This window comes from Pleurodeles waltl, chromosome 2_2 (assembly GCF_031143425.1).
Source record: "Pleurodeles waltl isolate 20211129_DDA chromosome 2_2, aPleWal1.hap1.20221129, whole genome shotgun sequence".
Taxonomy (NCBI): Eukaryota; Metazoa; Chordata; class Amphibia; order Caudata; family Salamandridae; genus Pleurodeles; species Pleurodeles waltl.
In genome coordinates this window covers 1098530630-1098548369 of record NC_090439.1, presented here as the reverse complement: position 1 = coordinate 1098548369, position 17740 = coordinate 1098530630, and the positions used below count along the sequence as shown (strand labels likewise).

Here is a 17740-nt window from a genome sequence, read left to right as displayed (position 1 = left end):
ACACTATTTCGAAATCACAGACAGACTCCAGATCTTTTTGTGCTTTAGGTGTGTTTTTTTAAATACAAAATATTGGAGGGGGAAGTTAAATGGTGAGGGCTGATGGCGGAGGAGTGTCCATGGCAGAGGCTAGTCTATTAGTCTCACAGGTGCATTGCCCATATGGGCATAGGAAGTGGAGCTGGGGCATTTTAATTATGGACAGGGTGACAAAGTGGGACAGTGGGATGACAATCAGGGTGGTCTCATTTCTTGGCGGGGGTGTTGGCATTGTGCTCTGTCTTGTTCCTGGATCTCAGGGACCGTTTACGGGGTGGTTCTCCGTCTGCAGGGGGTGGGGTGCTTGTGCGGGTGGTCCTGTGGTGGGGCGTCCTGTCCACTAGTGCCGGCGGAGGTGGTGGGCAGTTCATCATCCATGCTAGTGTCAGGGGGCCCTTGTAGTGCCACAGTGTCCCTCCTGGTGTTGAGTAGTTCCTTCAGCACCCCTACGATGGTGCCCAGGGTGGAGCTGATGTTTCTGAGTTCCTCCCTGAAGCCCATATACTGTTCCTCCTGCATGCGCTGGGTCTCCTGAAACTTGGCCAGTACCGTTGCCATCGTCTCCTGGGAGTGGTGGTACGCTCCCATGATGGAGGAGAGGGCCTCATGGAAAGTGGGTTCCCTTGGCCTGTCCGCCCCCTGTCGCACGGCGGCCCTCCCAGTTCGCCTGTATTCCTGGGCCTCCGTCCCATGGTCCGTGTGCCCACTGCCACTGCCCCCAGTCCCTGTTGTTGTTGGGGTGGCGGGTTATCCTGGGTTACCTGTAGTGGTGGACACACAGCTGATTGATGTGTCCTGGGGACGGAGGTATGGGCCCGCTGGGTGGGTGCTGTGCTGGTGTTTCCAGAGGGGGGAAGGTCTGTGGTGGCCTGTGCCTGTGTGAGGGGAACCGACTGTCCCGAGGCCCACAATGGTCCGGGCTGGTCGTCTAGATCCAGTTGGACAGAGGTGCTGTCATCACTGTGGGCCTCTTCTGTGGGTGGAGTGGACATGTCTGGACCCTCCTGTCTGGTGATGTTGGGTAGTGGTTCTGCTGGGGTAGAAAGGCATGATTATTGCATCTGTGTGTGTCATGGTGTGCAATGGGTGGGTGACTGTGTACCCCAGTGCTGGCATTCCTGTGTGGGAGCTTGTGTGATGATAGTTTAGGGGGGTGTATGGGTATGTGCAGTGGGCATGCTTTAGTGATGGGTGTCCACGCTTTGTTGTTGCATGCAGGGCTTGGTGTTGGGATGTGTGGTTTGTGATATTGGTACATTTGTGAGGAGTTGGAGTGATAGGGCTGAGGGCGATGGGTGGGGGTATATGATAGCATGCAGGTAGGGTGGGGGATGTAATAGTTAAGATTTGACTTACCAGAGTTCATTCCTCCACCAACTCCTGCGAGGTCCTCAGGATGCAGAATCGCCAAGACCTGCTCCTCCCATGTTGTTAGTTGTGGGTGAGGAGGTGGGGGTCCGCAGCCAGTCCGCTGAACCGCCTGGTGATGTCTTTGATACCACGGAACGCACCTTTCCCCGTAGGTCATTCCACCTTTTCCTGAAGTCCTCCCGATTTCTTGGGTGTTGTCCCACTGCGTTGACCCTGTCCAATATTCTTCGCCATAGCTCCATCTTCCTTGCAATTGAGGTGTGCTGCACCTGGGATCCAAATAGCTGTGGCTCTACCCGGACGATTTCCTCCACCATGCCCTGAGTTCCTTCTCCGAGAACCTGGGCTGTCTTTGCCGTGCCATGGGGTAGTGTAAGTGATGTGCGGGGTGGTGTGTGGGGTGATAAGTGTGGTGATATGTAGTGGTGTGTTGTGTAAGGTGCGTGGAAGTTGTGTGGGTGATGTTGTTGTGTGCCTGTGGATGCTAGTATTGTTGATGGTGGTGTCTCTCTCTGGCCTTCGTTCATGATTTTTGGTCGTAGGGGTTTGTGGGTGATGTGGGTGTGTGTTTTATATTGTATTGGGTGTGTGGGAGTGGTGTGTGTATGTGTCTCAGGTGTGTGTATTTCAAATTGTCCAATGTGGCTATGTTTTGTAAGGGTGTGTGTATTTTGAGCGCGGCGGGGTGTACCGCCAATGGAATACCACGGTTGAAAGACCGCCGCATGGATTCGTGGGTCGTGATAGTGTGGGCGTATTTCTGTTGGGGTGACGGTGGAGGTTTTGTTTTCGCCAGTTTATCACTGACCTTTGGTGTGGCGGACTTGTGTGGGTGTCTGAATTTTGGCGGATTCCGAGCAGTGGGTCATAATGACCGTGGCGGAATTCCGCGGCCGCAGCGGTGTATTGGCAGTCTTCTGCACGGCGGTAAGCGGCTTTTCCCGCCAATGTTGTAATGACCCCCAAAGTGTCTTTTTAAAGCAAACAAAGTCTCTTTCAAGCACAAAGTACCTGGTTTGCTTGAAAGATCGCCGCAAAGGACAGCAGAGGAGGAGAAGTGGACACAAAGGGGTGTGTGTCAATTTCTCAGGCTGCACACGGCGATGAGTAATTTAGTTTTCACGCAGGGACGGCTGTGTGTTGATTTCCGGCGCTCGTCATGGTCATCAGTGAAAAAGAAAAATTTTAAGAACGTACTAAGTGGGGTCAAGAAGACAACATACTGCCATTCCACGTGGCAGGTATAGCAGAGGAACGCAAAACCCCACACTACTGCCAGATGTTTGTTAAGGCATGGATGCCTCAAATATTAAGCAGGAAAGGCCCCTTGCCCTGACATAGATGTTCATTTTAAAAGAAAGAAGCCTGCAAAGCTTTGCATAAATGGGTATTCAATACATATGGTCTTTCAGATTTCTGGAAGTTCTCCAAAAAACACAAGGGTATTGTGATCATTAACACTGTCAAAGTTCAGCCTCCCTATCCTGCAATCTAATTTGTCTGCTGCTATTTAAAATGTCATCCACCTGTAGACATGATGCTAGTTTAGTAGTTCACTAGTGTAGGCAATTTTTTTATCCACACTCATGAATACTTCCTAGAAAAGTCCCATTTTAATTCGCTATGGTATAGCTGCGTTCATAGTGATTTCTGTGTATTCTTCCTAGAGGACACTGCTTGCTTCACAGACGAGCAAACAGTATTGCAACATCTGAATACATTCTTTACCAAGCATTTGCAATGGAAAGGGTCACATGTTTGCTCGAGTTAGAACTATTAGCATTGTAAGCTCCTAACCAGACTTTTCTTGCCACATAAATTGAAAATGGAAAGTAAAACAGATTCACATAACTAACCAGACTTTTGTTCCCACATAAACTGAAAAATAAAAGCTTCACGACGGCCGCCATCAGCGCAAAGCAGACACACAAAAGGAAACAGAAGTTCGCTTGCAGTGAAACATATTAGTAAAAGTGCAATTATCCATGTAACTGGCAAAAGTGCAATTTCCCACGTAATTGGCAAAAGTGCATATATCCAGGTAACAGAGTCGATGTAATGCAACGTGCTCGACTACTGCCCAGCGAGAACGCGCTGCGAAATAAAGAGAAAAAGTAGTTCAGAAACCATACAGAAAACATCGAGCCTCGTATGTTTTCAGTAGTTGGTTTGTGTGCTCAGGGAGGGCTAAGCACCGGAAAAGGCATGACGTATGCATGCCTTTCACTAATGAAATCAAAAGGAAAGCCAACAAACCAACTAAACTGATGGGAGTGACATGGGTGTGGTTACAAGCCCATAGAGTTATTACAGCAGGGACAGAGAGCTTTGCGCTCGACCCTAAAAATAGTAATGTATGCTTTAAAAGTCTCTGCACAAATAGTAAAAAAAGTAATGTTTGTGTTACATGTTAGTGCTTTGTAAAGTATGACAGTGTTTTCTATTGCTGCCTTGCAGATAAAAAGAAAATAAATGTGTGGACAAGAAGGTAACACAAGATTACCCAATTGTGATACATTATTATAAAGAAATAACAGGGGGTGCAGCACTGAGCTGTTAAGCACTTACTCATGTGTAAAGCTCTTGTGCAAGTTCCATTTCAGTGGACCAGCGAGGCATCTGGTGGCATGCTCATTGGTCAATATAGAAGCACCTGTGGAATGTTGGCTGGTGCCTCAAGAAAACCCCTGACTGGTAGAATCAGAGACATGAAACATACTCCTCTTCCTTGCAGCATTTGAGACAAGAACGCAGTTGTGTGTTAAAGGATGTCTGGACAACAACAACGTTGGTAAAACTCTAGTGTAGATGCATGGTCACAAGGGAGCAGTTTGTTGCTGATACGGAGTTCTTTACTGACATTCCTGTACTGTTGTGTACATATTTTGCAAGGGTTTTCCCTCAGGTGATCTCTGAATATGACAGAGGATGATGCTGTTTATGCTGTGAGGCCAGATCCAGAGGGCCCAATACTGGAGGGGTCAGGATGTGTGGACCTGGAGGTACCCCTCAGTGGCAATGACCTAAGCCACAGTGGGGTATTTGGTAGTAAAAGGACGTTCTGGTTGTTTTTGTGGTAGCTCATTCCGCGTTTGGCAGCATCCAAACAAAGGTGAAAGGCGAACTGAAATGTTTGACTTAGGAATACAGGAAAGTCATAACCCTTGTCTGGCTTCCTTAACCCAGGAGGAACACATCCTGCCTAAGCTCCTAAAAAAGAGAGAAGTGCCAGATATCATAGATCGAAAGGTCAGACAGGAGGATTGTTGTGATTTTAAAACAACTAGTGCACACAGGAAAGCACAAACATGGACCAGAGGATGTCAATCGTGGAAACCCAGGGCCACATACAAGGAGAAAAATCAAACCACTTAACACCATTAAACACCGCACAACCTCTTCAGTGGTGTGCTTGTAACAAGTAGCAGATAGGTTCAATAACTAGGCAATGGCAGCTGTGGGCAGGATTTTGTGGGCACCATCAGTAAATAGGGGTGAGGATGGAAGTCCTAGAAGGGGGGATGTGTTGGATGGCACCTACAAATGTTGACCAGGACATCTAGAAAGTGTTTTAATTCCAACCAAGGACCCCAGCTCCTTGATCGAAGGGTCTTGGACGTTGATTGTAGACCTTGGGGACCCAGCACATAGACTGGCTATCACAAGGTCTGCAGCAAAGACAAACAAAAAATACCTTCTGAACTACACTTTGACAATCATGATGTAGCGCAGTGATTCCTAACCTGTGGTCAGGGGATCCATGGGGTGCTACTAAGCCTATTCAGGAGGTCTGTGATTACTTAGAAAAATAAATAGTATTAAATAATTAATAATGAGTGTATAAATAAAGGACCCCAATGTACCATTTCAAAGTTTAACATTTTCTGTAAATGTGAAGGAATTAGAAATTGGAGGCTACAAATTAAGTTAGTATCCTCAGCTTGATCTGTGAGAGCAATGCAGAGACGTCATACAGAATAGAGTATGGACGATGAGTGACCTCAACTGAATTTAGAAAGGCAACATCCCTCCTATTAAAATTACAATTCTGATTTTTGTTATGTTTGATTGTGACTTAAATAAATTATTTCTTCATTTGTGTTTTTATTTAATGAATTCTTGTTTCTGTATTGTTTGTGTATCGCTTAGCATGTCAAATAGTCGAAAATGCTTAGGCCCAGTTCCCCATCTTCCAGGACTTACTCACTGGAGGTCCCGATTGGAATAATAATTCAGGTGGGGGTCCTTGGTTTCCAGGAATGATTAAGTAGGGGTCCTAAGAAGTCAATACATTAACAACCATTAATGTAGACGGAAACACTTAGCAAACACGGAGGAAAACAGCATTAAATAGGCAATCGTGGATGATGTAAAAGAACTTCAATCTGAAAGTCTTCATCAGGACCAGAGAGAAATAATAATTGTTGCATTTCTAGTGCTCTTAACTGGGAGGACACTGTTGTGTCTGCTTATTTAATTATTGAGTTATCAATTGAAGTTACAAGTACTTGGTAAATTGTATTCCAGGGGGTAATGTTTGCCTTTGGGCATTCTATCAAGATTGTTCCATGATTTTACTTCAGTTATCAGCCTTACCCCCATCCTTTCAGGTGGGGGCATTGCTCCTTCACATACCTGACCCCTTTCTGTTAGTTTCAGACGTCTGAAACTTTCAGCTCCATGGCGTAAAAGAGAACCTCCCACCTCTGGCTGAGTAATTTATGCTTTGCAGCTTTCCTGCCAAGATTGATTACTTGAAAGCACTGCTCAGTCAGCACTGAACTCAGCTTGGCTGAGCTTCAATTATTATAAATGTGGAACCCAAATATTGCACCTGCCCTATTAAAAGCTTACAATGATAGCTCACTCTCCTTGGCTTCAACCATTCCTCCTTTCTTTGTGTTGCTTCTGCATTTTTTCTACTGAAAGCTGAGAAAGAGACTATGGGCCTGATTACAGCTTTGGTGGAGGGTGTTAATTCGTCCCAAATGTGACGGATATTCTGCCCACCGTACTACGATTTCCATAGGATATAATGGACTAGTAATACGGCGGGTGGTACATCCGTCACTTTTGGGACGGATTAACACTCTCCGCCAAAGTTGTAATCAGGCCCTATACATGGTAAGAATTCCAAAAGTCAGATAAGTATTAACAAAACCTACATGCATTAAGAAATCTTGGTTTTCGTTGCAAAATTAGACGCCATGAATTTGAAATTTCCATGATGGAGTAAAGCTAGGCTGTAGAAAACAGTTTTTTTGTAATTGCTTGGGATTTGATTGGTGTCTTGCTAGGATTTAGGGTTTGCAAGGATTGTATAAGGTGTGTAAATTGTATTAATTTGATCTTATTGGGCCACCACAAGTGATGGAACAGGTGTGACTGTGAAGTCTATGCAGGGATCATTGAGGGAGGAAGCTCTAGTTCTAAGAAAAGGTTCAATACTGCCAGGAGGATATTAGATCTACTTGCTTTTACTTGAAGAAGAGCCCACGGGTACGGTGATGTGAAACTGCTTTGTCTTGATATATCTCAATGAAACCACGGTCATTATTTAACGGGTGTGTGTTAATGTTAAGCAGTGGGCAATGTGAATGTGTGCAATGAATATATGAAGCAACAGTTGGGAAGGAGTGGGGAGGAACTACATTCATGGTTATTGTATGCAAATGTGTGTGCAGAACTCAGTAAAGAATTGTTATAGAAACGCATTGTTACCTATAACATACCAGGCGTCTAGTGTTCTATTAAGGGCATGCATTTGAAAGACAGCACAAGGTAGTAATATCTGAGACTCTGAATGGGAAAACATTGTGTGGGATCATTAGGAGGATTCCAGTTCAGGTTCTGAAGCTAGATTGGTTACTGGGTCATACAGCATATCACATCCACAGAATAAATATTATTGTCACCTTTATAGAATAAGGAACCAGTAAAATAGGTTCCTTGATATCAAAGGCCAACATAGTTCAGTAAATATGTGTAGATGGAGTGACCAACAGTACACAAAGAAGTCACAAATGTACCAGATGAATGTACATGATAGCAAATGGGAGGGCAAGGAAAATTATACACAGTGTGATTATTGTATAAAATAAGATTGGTCCAGTCCAAGTTTCCAAATTCCGACAGGATAAGTAAGGTGGGGCCAAACTCAGACCAGATGATTGTGCTTCCATGTCCCATATTAAATTAACAATGTAAAAGTATTGTGTGTGGTGGAAGAATGGCAGCTACATGTGAAAGAGCAGAACACTTTCTTATTAAATTATGGACCATAAATTCTGTCCATACCTTTAGCTCTCACATCAGCATGGTTAACATGTCATATAAGAGAGCCATTGCTTCAAATAGGACAAATGGGGTGAAAAAAGTGAAATGATAAAGATCCAAATGCATACATGCCAACATTTTAGAAGAGGTAAGTAGGAGATTGTTAAACAATAATCTGGAGATTGTATTTCCCCCATTGACTTCCATTGAGACAGAAACAACTTCAGACAGGAGACAGACAAAATAAAGTCATCTTTGACTTTAAAAATCAGGAGTCTCCCGCCTTAATCAGGTCTTTTGGCATGGATGCAAATATTGTGCAGTTGCTGGTATGAATGAACAGTGACCCAAGGGTAGGTCGCTCCCCCTGCCACTGCAGCTCCACCAGCCCAGGCTCCTGACACCTCCCAGCAAGACCTGCTAAAAACCGTAAGTACTCCCCCCACCCAGCCCCTCGCCCAGCCCCGCGCTACTCACCTCTCTCTTCTTGTACTTCTGTCTTCTGCCTTCCGCTCTCTCCTCCACCCTCTCTCCACACCTCTGCTGTCCATTTCCCTTCGCTCTCTGCTCCTCTTCTGCAGCCCACTTGCTGCGTGTTCTGCTCTTCCTCGGCCCGCTCCTCTTCCTCACCGCGTTCTCTTCCTGCTTTGCTCTTCATCTGTGTTCTTCTTTCTCCTCTGCACCCCAACCTGCGTGTTCTTTCTTCATCTGTGTTCTTCTTTCTCCTCTGCACCCTGACCTGCGTGTCCTTTCTTCTTTCTTCATCTGTGTTCTTCTTTCTCCTCTGCACCTCGACCTGCGTGCTCTTTCTTCTTTCTTCATCTGTGTTCTTCTTTCTCCTCTGCACCCCGACCTGCGTGTTCTTTCTTCTTTCTTCATATGTGTTCTTCTCTGCACCCCGACCTGCGTGTTCTTTCTTCTTTCTTCATCTGTGTTCTTCTCTCTCCTCTGCACCCCGAGCTGCGTGTTCTTTCTTCTTTCTTCATCTGTGTTCTTCTTTCTCCTCTGCACCCCGACCTGCGTGTTCTTCTCCTCTTCTTGGCTTTTCTCTGCATGTTCCTTTTCTTCCTCTGTGGCCTCTCCACATCTTCTGGACGCTTCCCCTCTGCTTCTCAGGTCTCTCCTCTTCCGCCTGACTCTTCTTCTTGACTCTTCTCTCTTGACTCTTCTCCTCTTCTTCTTGACTCTTCTTCTTGACTCTTCTCTCTTCTTCTTGACTCTTCTTCTTGGCTCTTCTCTCTTGACTCTTCACTCTTCTCTCTTGACTCTTCTCTCCTCTTCTTCTTTACTCTTCTTCTTGACTCTTCTCTCTTCTCTCTTGACTCTTCTCTCTTCACCTCTTCTGTTCTTCCTGACTCCCCTTCTCCTCTGTAATCCCTCCTCCCCTATCTTTCCTCCCCTCTACCTGACCCCCTACCCTCCGCTTTCCCGCCGCCACCTCCTGCTCAGCCCGCCCCCCCTGCTCCCATTCGTCGCCCCCTCTCCTGCCCCCCGGCCCCAGCTGACCCCTCCTCCCCCCTCCTCCCTCTTCTGGCGGCTGCTGTGCGGCCACGCAGCGGACCCGCGCCAAAGGCAAGCCTGTCCGCCTGGACCGCGCCCAGCGCCACCACCCCTGGCCCCCAGCACTCCCAAACCCCAACGCACCGCTACGACCCCAACACCCTCCACGCCCTCAACCCGGGGCGCTCCAGTACCTGCTTCCAAGCCAACCCTAAACGCACCCATGGACCCTTCGCATGCCTCACCTGCAAACTCACCTTCCACTGCGAAACCACCCCGTCCGCCAGCCCACGCGCCAACAACCACCTCAAATGCATCCTGATCAACGCATGCTCCGTCCACAAGCACGCCATTGAACTATGGGACCTCCTGGACTCCACCGCACCGGACGTCGCCTTCATCACTGAGATCTGGATGAACGCCTCTTCGGCCCCCGACATCGCCATAGCCATCCCCGACGGCTACAAGATCTTCAGGAGAGACCGCACCAACCAAGCCGGTGGAGGAATCGCCATCGTCTTCAAGGACTCCATCAACATCACCACCTCCACCGAAGACACCCCCCTCGCCGCCGAACACCTGCACTTCCAGATCCACACCGACCCCAGGACCACCCTCAGAGGAACTCTCATTTACAGACCCCCTGGACCACGCGCCCTCTTCAGCGACTCTATCACTGACTTCATCTCCCCACACGCCCTTGCCTCGCCGAACTACATCCTCCTCGGTGACCTCAACTTCCACCTAGAACAGAACAACGACCCCAACACCACCGCCCTGCTCGACAACCTCGCCAACCTCGGTCTCAAGCAACTGGTGAACACCCCCACCCACATCGCCGGACACACGCTCGACCCCATCTTCTCCGCCAGCAACCACGTATCCTTCAGCCACTCCTCCGTAATACACTGGACCGACCACAGATGTGTCCACTTCACCTTCCGACGCGAGACTCTCCACCTCCGCACACAACCCATCCCACGCAGACATTGGAACAAAATCCCCACGGAACAGCTTCTCTCCACTCTCAGCGACAACCAACCCACCTTCTCCACCGACCCCAACGACGCAGCCCTCAGCCTCACGCATTGGATCACCAACTGCGCGGACAACCTCGCACCCCTCAGACGCCTCCCAAGACAGACCAACACCAGGAAACCTCTTTGGGTCACAGACACCCTCAAGGAATATAAAAAAAACTGCCGCACCCTCGAGAAAGCCTGGCGCAAGGACCACACCGCAGAAAACATGTCTGCCTTCAAAAACGCCACCCACGAACACCACCAACTGATCCGCGCCACCAAAAGAACTTCCTTCACAGACAGACTGGACAAGAACACTCACAACAGCAAAGAACTCTTCAACATTGTCAAAGAGCTCTCCAATGCTAACGCCAACGGCAACGCCATCACGCCCTCACAAGACCTCTGCAACTCCCTCGCCACCTTCTTCCATCGTAAGATCACTGACCTACACGACAGCTTCTGACACCAGACCCAGCCTATCACCACAGAACCTACAACCCCAGCCATCACCCTCAACGCCTGGAATCACATCAGCACGGAAGAGACCAAAGCTACCATGAACTCCAGCCACTCCGGTGCCCCCTCGGACCCCTGCCCACATTTCATCTTCAACAAAGCCGACGACATCATCGCCCCGCATCTACAGACCATTATCAACAGCTCGTTTGCTTCTGCCACCTTCCCCGAGAGCTGGAAACACGCAGAAGTCAACGCCCTACTGAAGAAACCTACGGCGGACCCCAGCGACCTGAAGAACTTCCATCCCATCTCGCTCCTCCCCTTCCCTGCCAAAGTCATAGAGAAGACCGTCAACAAGCAACTTACCAACTTCCTTGAAGACAACAACCTACTCAACCCCTCTCAGTCCGGATTCCGAGCCAATCACAGCACAGAAACCGCCCTCATCTCAGTCACAGACGACATCAGAACTCTGATGGGCAACGGAGAAACAGTCGCCCTCATCCTCCTCGACCTCTCGGCTGCCTTCGACACCGTCTGCCACCGAACCCTAATATCCCGCCTCCGCTCCACCGGTATCCAAGGACAGGCCCTGGACTGGATCACCTCTTTCCTCTCCAACCGCTCCCAAAGAGTCTACCTCCCACCGTTCCGCTCAGACCCCACCGAGATAATCTGCGGGGTCCCACAAGGCTCCTCGCTCAGCCCGACTCTCTTCAATGTCTACATGAGCCCCCTCGCCGACATTGTACGTGTCATCCTCGGAAACACCCCGTCCGCCTGGGACGACTCCTGGTGGCCCACGGCCCTTGGCACTGCACCAACCCCCTCAGACTACGCACGCAACCTTGGATTCATCCTGGACCCACTTCTCACCATGACAAAACAAGTCAACGCTGTATCATCTTCCTGCTTCCTCACCCTCCGCATGCTCCGAAAGATCTTCCGTTGGATCCCCGCCAACACCAGAAAGACTGTGACCCACGCCCTCGTCACGAGCCGCCTGGACTACGGTAACACCCTATACGCAGGAACCACCGCTAAACTCCAGAAACATCTGCAGCAAATAAAAAACACCTCCGCCCGCCTCGCCCTCGACATACCCCGCAACAGCCACATCTCCGCCCACCTGAGACACCTGCACTGGCTTCCCGTCAACAAAAGGATCACCTTCCGGCTCCTCACCCACGCACACAAAGCCCTCCACAACAAGGGACCCGAATACCTCAACCGTCGCCTCAGTTTCTACACGCCCACCCGTCAACTTCGCTCCGCCAACCTCGCACTCGCCGCCGTCCCTCGCATCCGCCGCACCACGGCAGGTGGGAAATCCTTCTCCTACCTGGCGACCAAGACATGGAATTCCCTCCCCACCAACCTCAGGACCACCCAGGACCACCTCGCATTCCGGAGGCAACTCAAGACCTGGCTCTTCGAGCAGCAGTAACCCCCTCCCCCTAGCGCCTTGAGACCCTCACGGGTGAATAGCGCGCTTTATAAATGTTTTTGATTGGATTTGATTTGATTTTGATTTGAGTATTTGAAAGGCCTTAAAGGCTATTGATCATATTGCAAGTATCAGGAGATCAAGAGGCGGTGGATAATTGCCATTCCACGAACCTGGACAAAAAACGTCAGTGGACAGAGCCTTCTTGGTTATTACCCTCAGGAAATGGAATAAACTCCTTAGCGAAATTCCTATAATCTCCCAATTACTCTCCTCAAAAGCGTACTTATTTAGGCAGTAGTACTCTCTGGCATCCTAGCACTCCATTTTTTTTTCACAAGCCCTACAACCAGCTGCTACGGGGTCTACAGGCTGTTAAAAGTTCTGAAGGCACGTTATGGGCTCGAGGATATTAAGGGTAGAATATTCAAAATTTAAAGGGGAGGAAAATATAAAAAACGCTGGAATTTTGGAGCCGAAGGCTTATAACAGCAATTATTGGCACTGGGCCATTCCACTGTTTACAGTGCATGCAGTGCTTAATTTGTAAATAAAAAGGTGTTAGTGCCCAAAGCCCTCCTCTTAAGCACGCTGTGCGAACACGGAATACTGAGACAGAGTAATCCCGAAGCCTTCTCAGGCCTCTTCAATCCGTTTACAGCCACTTCCTGCCCCTTCAGTTTACTCTTGCAGCTTTCTGCTTTCTCCCACTGTGATGCTTTGTTGTTTTTCTCTTCCTCAGTATTTCCCATATGTGTCTTTTGCCCGCAGCAAATGCTTGAGGCAGAAAAATAAGTGCAGGCCCTCAAAAACAAAAGTGCTGGTGCTCTGCACTGGAAACAACAAGCACAAATTAAGCACTGACTGCATGGTATAGAAATCTCATCTTGTATTTTTCTTTCTTTTGTCATTCAGTTTTTTATGTGGTATGAAGCTTCAGTGTGCATGCACTTACACATATTAAATACAAATAGTTATAATCTATATTCTAAGATATTGACGGAAATATAGGATTTAATTTAGCTGTGTTGTTATATAAACATTCTAGTTCAAATGGATTTTACCATTATGATTATTGCGTTCTAACTCCAAAATTACTTAAACAGCATAAATGATAAAAACGTGCTACAGCATGTGTTGCTTCATTGTTCACGGGGACACATTTAGGTCTTGCTTGTGGCACCAAATGTCACATTTGAATTTTAAACATGTACATTCACCTATAGGCATGCAACCTCTTGATAGATTGCATTTTATGTTGCAGGTGATGCTCTCCATTGCTACTACTGTCCTATGCCAATGTCTGCTGCTGAATGCATGGAGATAAAAAACTGCTCCAGCCAGTTCCAGTGGTGTCAGACAAAGTTGTACGCATTTGAAGTTGGTAAGATTTAAAGTTATAATCAAAAAGTGGAGACAGAACAACTGATTACTTATTGCAGAGATTGCATAACATTACAACAGGGTGCAAAAATGAAACATTAGAAAGAAAACTACAGTGATATAGGATTTACATAGTGTTGGAAGGTGGATTATTAGTAGAGGTTAGCACACACCTACCACTAGTGGGTAAGAAAGTATGGAATACCTAATTGCCTTTATAGAATAAGGAGCCATTACAATAGAACCCATTATATCAAGGGCCTACATAATTCAGTAATTATGTGTAGATGAAATGACCAACAGTACACAAAGAAGTCACAAATGTACCAGACGTATGTACATGATAGCAAATGGGAAGACAAGGAAAATTACACACAGCATGATTACTGTGCAAAGTAAGATTGGTCCAGTCAAGGTCTCAAACCATCAGCCCCAATCTCAACTCCGGTAGCTTGGCTATGAGCAGACAGGCTTAACTTAGGAGACAGGTATGTTAAGCATTTAAATACACCAAATGTAGTAACTAATTAAGACACACCACACAATAAAAATACCAGAAATATTTTTATTTTTAAAATGACAAAAATATTAAATGAAAAATGTGCTTTGTAGTGCTCAGAAATCAATATCGCCAGCTGGGGACTTCTGGTAATGCTAGACTGGAACCAATTTGAGGCCGGCCGTGATGGAGTGCGGCTCGTATACACTGAGCAGGAGGCCTCGGTCAAAATCTTACTTTCGGACGTAGTTGTTTTTCTGGAGCTGTTTCTCTCGTCGGAGAGTGATGCTCTTCTTCAGGCCAGAATCCGATGCAAACATCGTCGGCTTGAGTTTCTGTGAAGCCGGGGCCAAACCCTGAAAGTTTCATCAATAGTAAAAGCTCTGGAGCATCAGTGGGCCAAACTTGAAAATCAGGCGGGCATGCGGTTTGGTGGCGGCAGTTTGACTCTCGTCGACTGGTTATTCACCTTATGGAGCTTATTCACAAAAGTTCTCCAAACTTCTCCAAACGTCAGAATCTCCTTCCAGAAGTTGAAGTTCTCCTCTGGGTCTCAAAGTATTCAAAACACAAATCCAATGTAGTAGCACTGAGATGGTCCTTGGAACTTTGGGACTTCAATTACCACAATGCACCCAGCCAAATCTTTGAAAGTCTACTGGACACACTCCAGGCTGGGGACATTTGTGACAGTTGGTGCAGGCAAGCTCTGTTAATCTGTTGCTTTCAAGGAGTCCACTCCTTAGACCTTTTGAAGCAAAGCAAAGTCCTTAGGGCTCTTGTTCCAGTGTGCAGCAGGAGCAGTCCTTCAGAGTGCAGTCCTTTGGGTTGCAGAGCAGGGTTCCAACAGGGCAGTCCTTCTTCTCTGTGTGGTTTTACCCAGCGGATCTGAGTTGCTATGCAGCTCCCAGATATTTATTCAATCATCTTTGGGGACAAGCAGAGGGGCATCCCCGTCCAATGATATGCAGAGTGCAAGCAAAAAGCATGACTGCTTCCTCCAAAGTGTGGCATTTTCTTGTCCCACAAAGCACCACACTTTAAAATCTAAGATGGATGATTTCTCGCCAGCAGAGAAAGACCTGGCTAAACCAACCAGTGGCTCATTTCTATTACCACTCCCCTCCAGATCTTATGCAAATTCCTTTCCTGTGCCTGCCATCTGTCTGAGTGGTACAGGAAGAGGGGTTAGAATTGGCTGGCATTCATAGCTGTCATGCTCTCTTTGAAGCCCAGTTTGATTTACCCAGCCCCCTTTCTGGCCCAAACTCTGCTGCTGCGTAGCTCCCTCCCACAGATTGCCTCTGCTCTATGCAGGTCATGTATCACCTCATCAAAGCAGCCTGGCTAATCCTGTTAAGGCTGACCAATTAGGAGAGGCCACTAGCAGGCTGGATCTTGGCTTACGGAAAAGAAAGTAAATTACTTCTCTTCTGTATTACTTATGATATATTCAGCAGTGGCAAGTTGGAATTATCATGACCCATCTGTTGAGTACTTGAATGACACATTTAGCTTCCTAGCAAATTTTAGGCTTATATATAAAATATTCCAATGTTAGCCTAGGGAGCTAAGTATCTACAATGGGGAAACATCAAACTGGAAGTTTTTCCCTCACCAGAGCATATAGAACACCTTTTATATTGTTCCTGCTTATAGTTACATGGCACATCACTCCTAGGGCACATAGGGTAGACCTTGGGGGTGACCTATATGTAAAAATAAGGTAGATTATTACATTGGAAGTACCTTTAATTCCAAAGTTGAATTTGCACACATTTTCCTTTTTATAGACTGCAAGGCAAGACTACCTTTAAAATGTCAGCAGGCAACACATCAGTGTACACTCCAGTGTGGTAAATCTACTGGGCCTCTAAACCTCCCTGCCCTACTATGTACTAAGGACATATAGGTGGTTTGAATCCCTTTTGCCGTATTATATGCTAGGGATTTACAGGAGTCTCCCATTGCCAATTGTAATTGTACCACATTACCATATCCCTTTTGATCAAATCACTGGCCCACGGCCTCGTTAGCAGAGCCCAGGCACAGTCAGGGTAATTTACCACTAGCATCAGTCAGAAGAAAAATGAGGGTGAAATTGCTAGAAGGATGACTTTCTCACATGCCCCCCTCCCAAACGAAAGGTGATCGGTAGTTAACCTGCCCCCTAGAAGTCCTTCTCAGCTAAGTGGAAAAACCTGGAAAGTCCATCTGCATTGGCATGAGACACCCCTGGTGTGTGTTCCACTGTGAAGTCGATCCCTTGTAGGGAAATGGGCCAATAGCTTTGGATTCGTCCCCCCTCACCTGCATGAGTCATCTGAGAGGCCTGTGGTCAGTATGCACATGAAAGTGAGTATCAAACAGGTATTGTCTCAGCTTTTTCAGGGACCAAACCACAACAAAGGCTTCCCTCACAATGGCACTCCATCTTTGCTCTCTGGGGATTAGTCGCCTGCTAATGACGGAAACTGGCTGATCAAGACCCTCTTCATTTACTTGTACTAACACTGCCCAGATCCCATGTTCTGAAGCTTTTGTCTTAACCACAAATTCTGTTGTGTAGTCATGGCCAAGTAATACACTAGTGCTGAACACATAGCATCTTTCAGAGTGTCAATGACCTTCGGACACTCTGGGGTCAACATGACCTTCTTTGGCCTCCTTTTAGAAGTGAGTTCTGCCAAAGGAGCCACAATGGTCCCATAGTTCTGAACAAATCTTCTATAATACCTAGTCAGACCAAGGAAGGCCCTGACCTGTGTGTGGGTTGTAGGAGCAGTCCAATCCAATATGGGTTGGATTTTGACATGAAGGGATTGTACATGGCCTCCACCTACAAGCTGACCCAGGTATACAACTGAACTCTGCCCTATTTGGCACTTACTGGCCTTAATAGTCATGCCTGCCTGTTGCAGGACCTGAAACACTTCTTTCAGGTAAATGATTCTCCCAGGTGGATCTGTACACAGCTATATCGTCCAGATAAGCTGCAATGAACTGCTCCTTCCCACACAGGGCACTGTTCACCAACCTTTGAAGGTGGCAAATTGCTTACTTTAAATTGGTAATGTCCATCTGGTTTGGGGAACCCTGGCCTCAGCTTTGCTCCTTCACTGAGGGCAATCTGCCAGTAACCGAGGTCAAATCAAATGAACTCAGATACTTAGCAGCCCTTAACCAGTGAGCTCATCAGCTCTAGGTATAGGGTGAACATCAACCTTTGTGATTTCATTCAGTACTCCACCCAGAACCTCAATTCTTCCTCCTCCCCTTCTCCCCCCCCTTGGAGATTAAGTTTGGGTAGCAGCACCACAGGACTGGCCCATGAACTGACAGGAGGCTCAATTACCCCCGGTTCCAGCATCTTAGCGACCTCAGCCTTGATACTGGCTCTGACTTGGTCAGACAACCTGTACAACTTGCTTTTGACAGGTAGACTGTCACCAGGGTTAATGTCATTGACATACCAAATTGTTAGTCCAGGGGTAAGTGAGAACAGCTTTGCAAACTTCTCCAACATGTGTTTGAAGTCTTTTGCTGCTGATCTGTCAGCTTGCACATTGTGGGAGAGGAGGTCTGGCAGTGGCTCAGTTTTCTCTTCTCCTCCTTTATCTGTGACCATCAGCATGGTCATGTCTGCCCTGTCTTGGTGGGGTTTCAACCTATTGATATGCAGGATTAAGGGAGGGTTCCTGGGGGGCGTTAAAGTCTACCAGATAGGTAACTTCACTGTTC

The 17740-nt window shown here is 47.3% G+C and overlaps 1 long non-coding RNA gene across 1 annotated transcript in view; it reads left to right on the top strand.

The window, feature by feature from the left end:
- Positions 1 to 17740, top strand: part of LOC138274682 (uncharacterized) — a 42348-nt gene that overhangs the window by 15786 nt on the left and 8822 nt on the right. Inside the window, exon 2 of the long non-coding RNA XR_011200391.1 lies at positions 13382 to 13501. This is a non-coding gene — a long non-coding RNA (uncharacterized lncRNA). The remainder of the gene's footprint in view (positions 1 to 13381; positions 13502 to 17740) is intronic.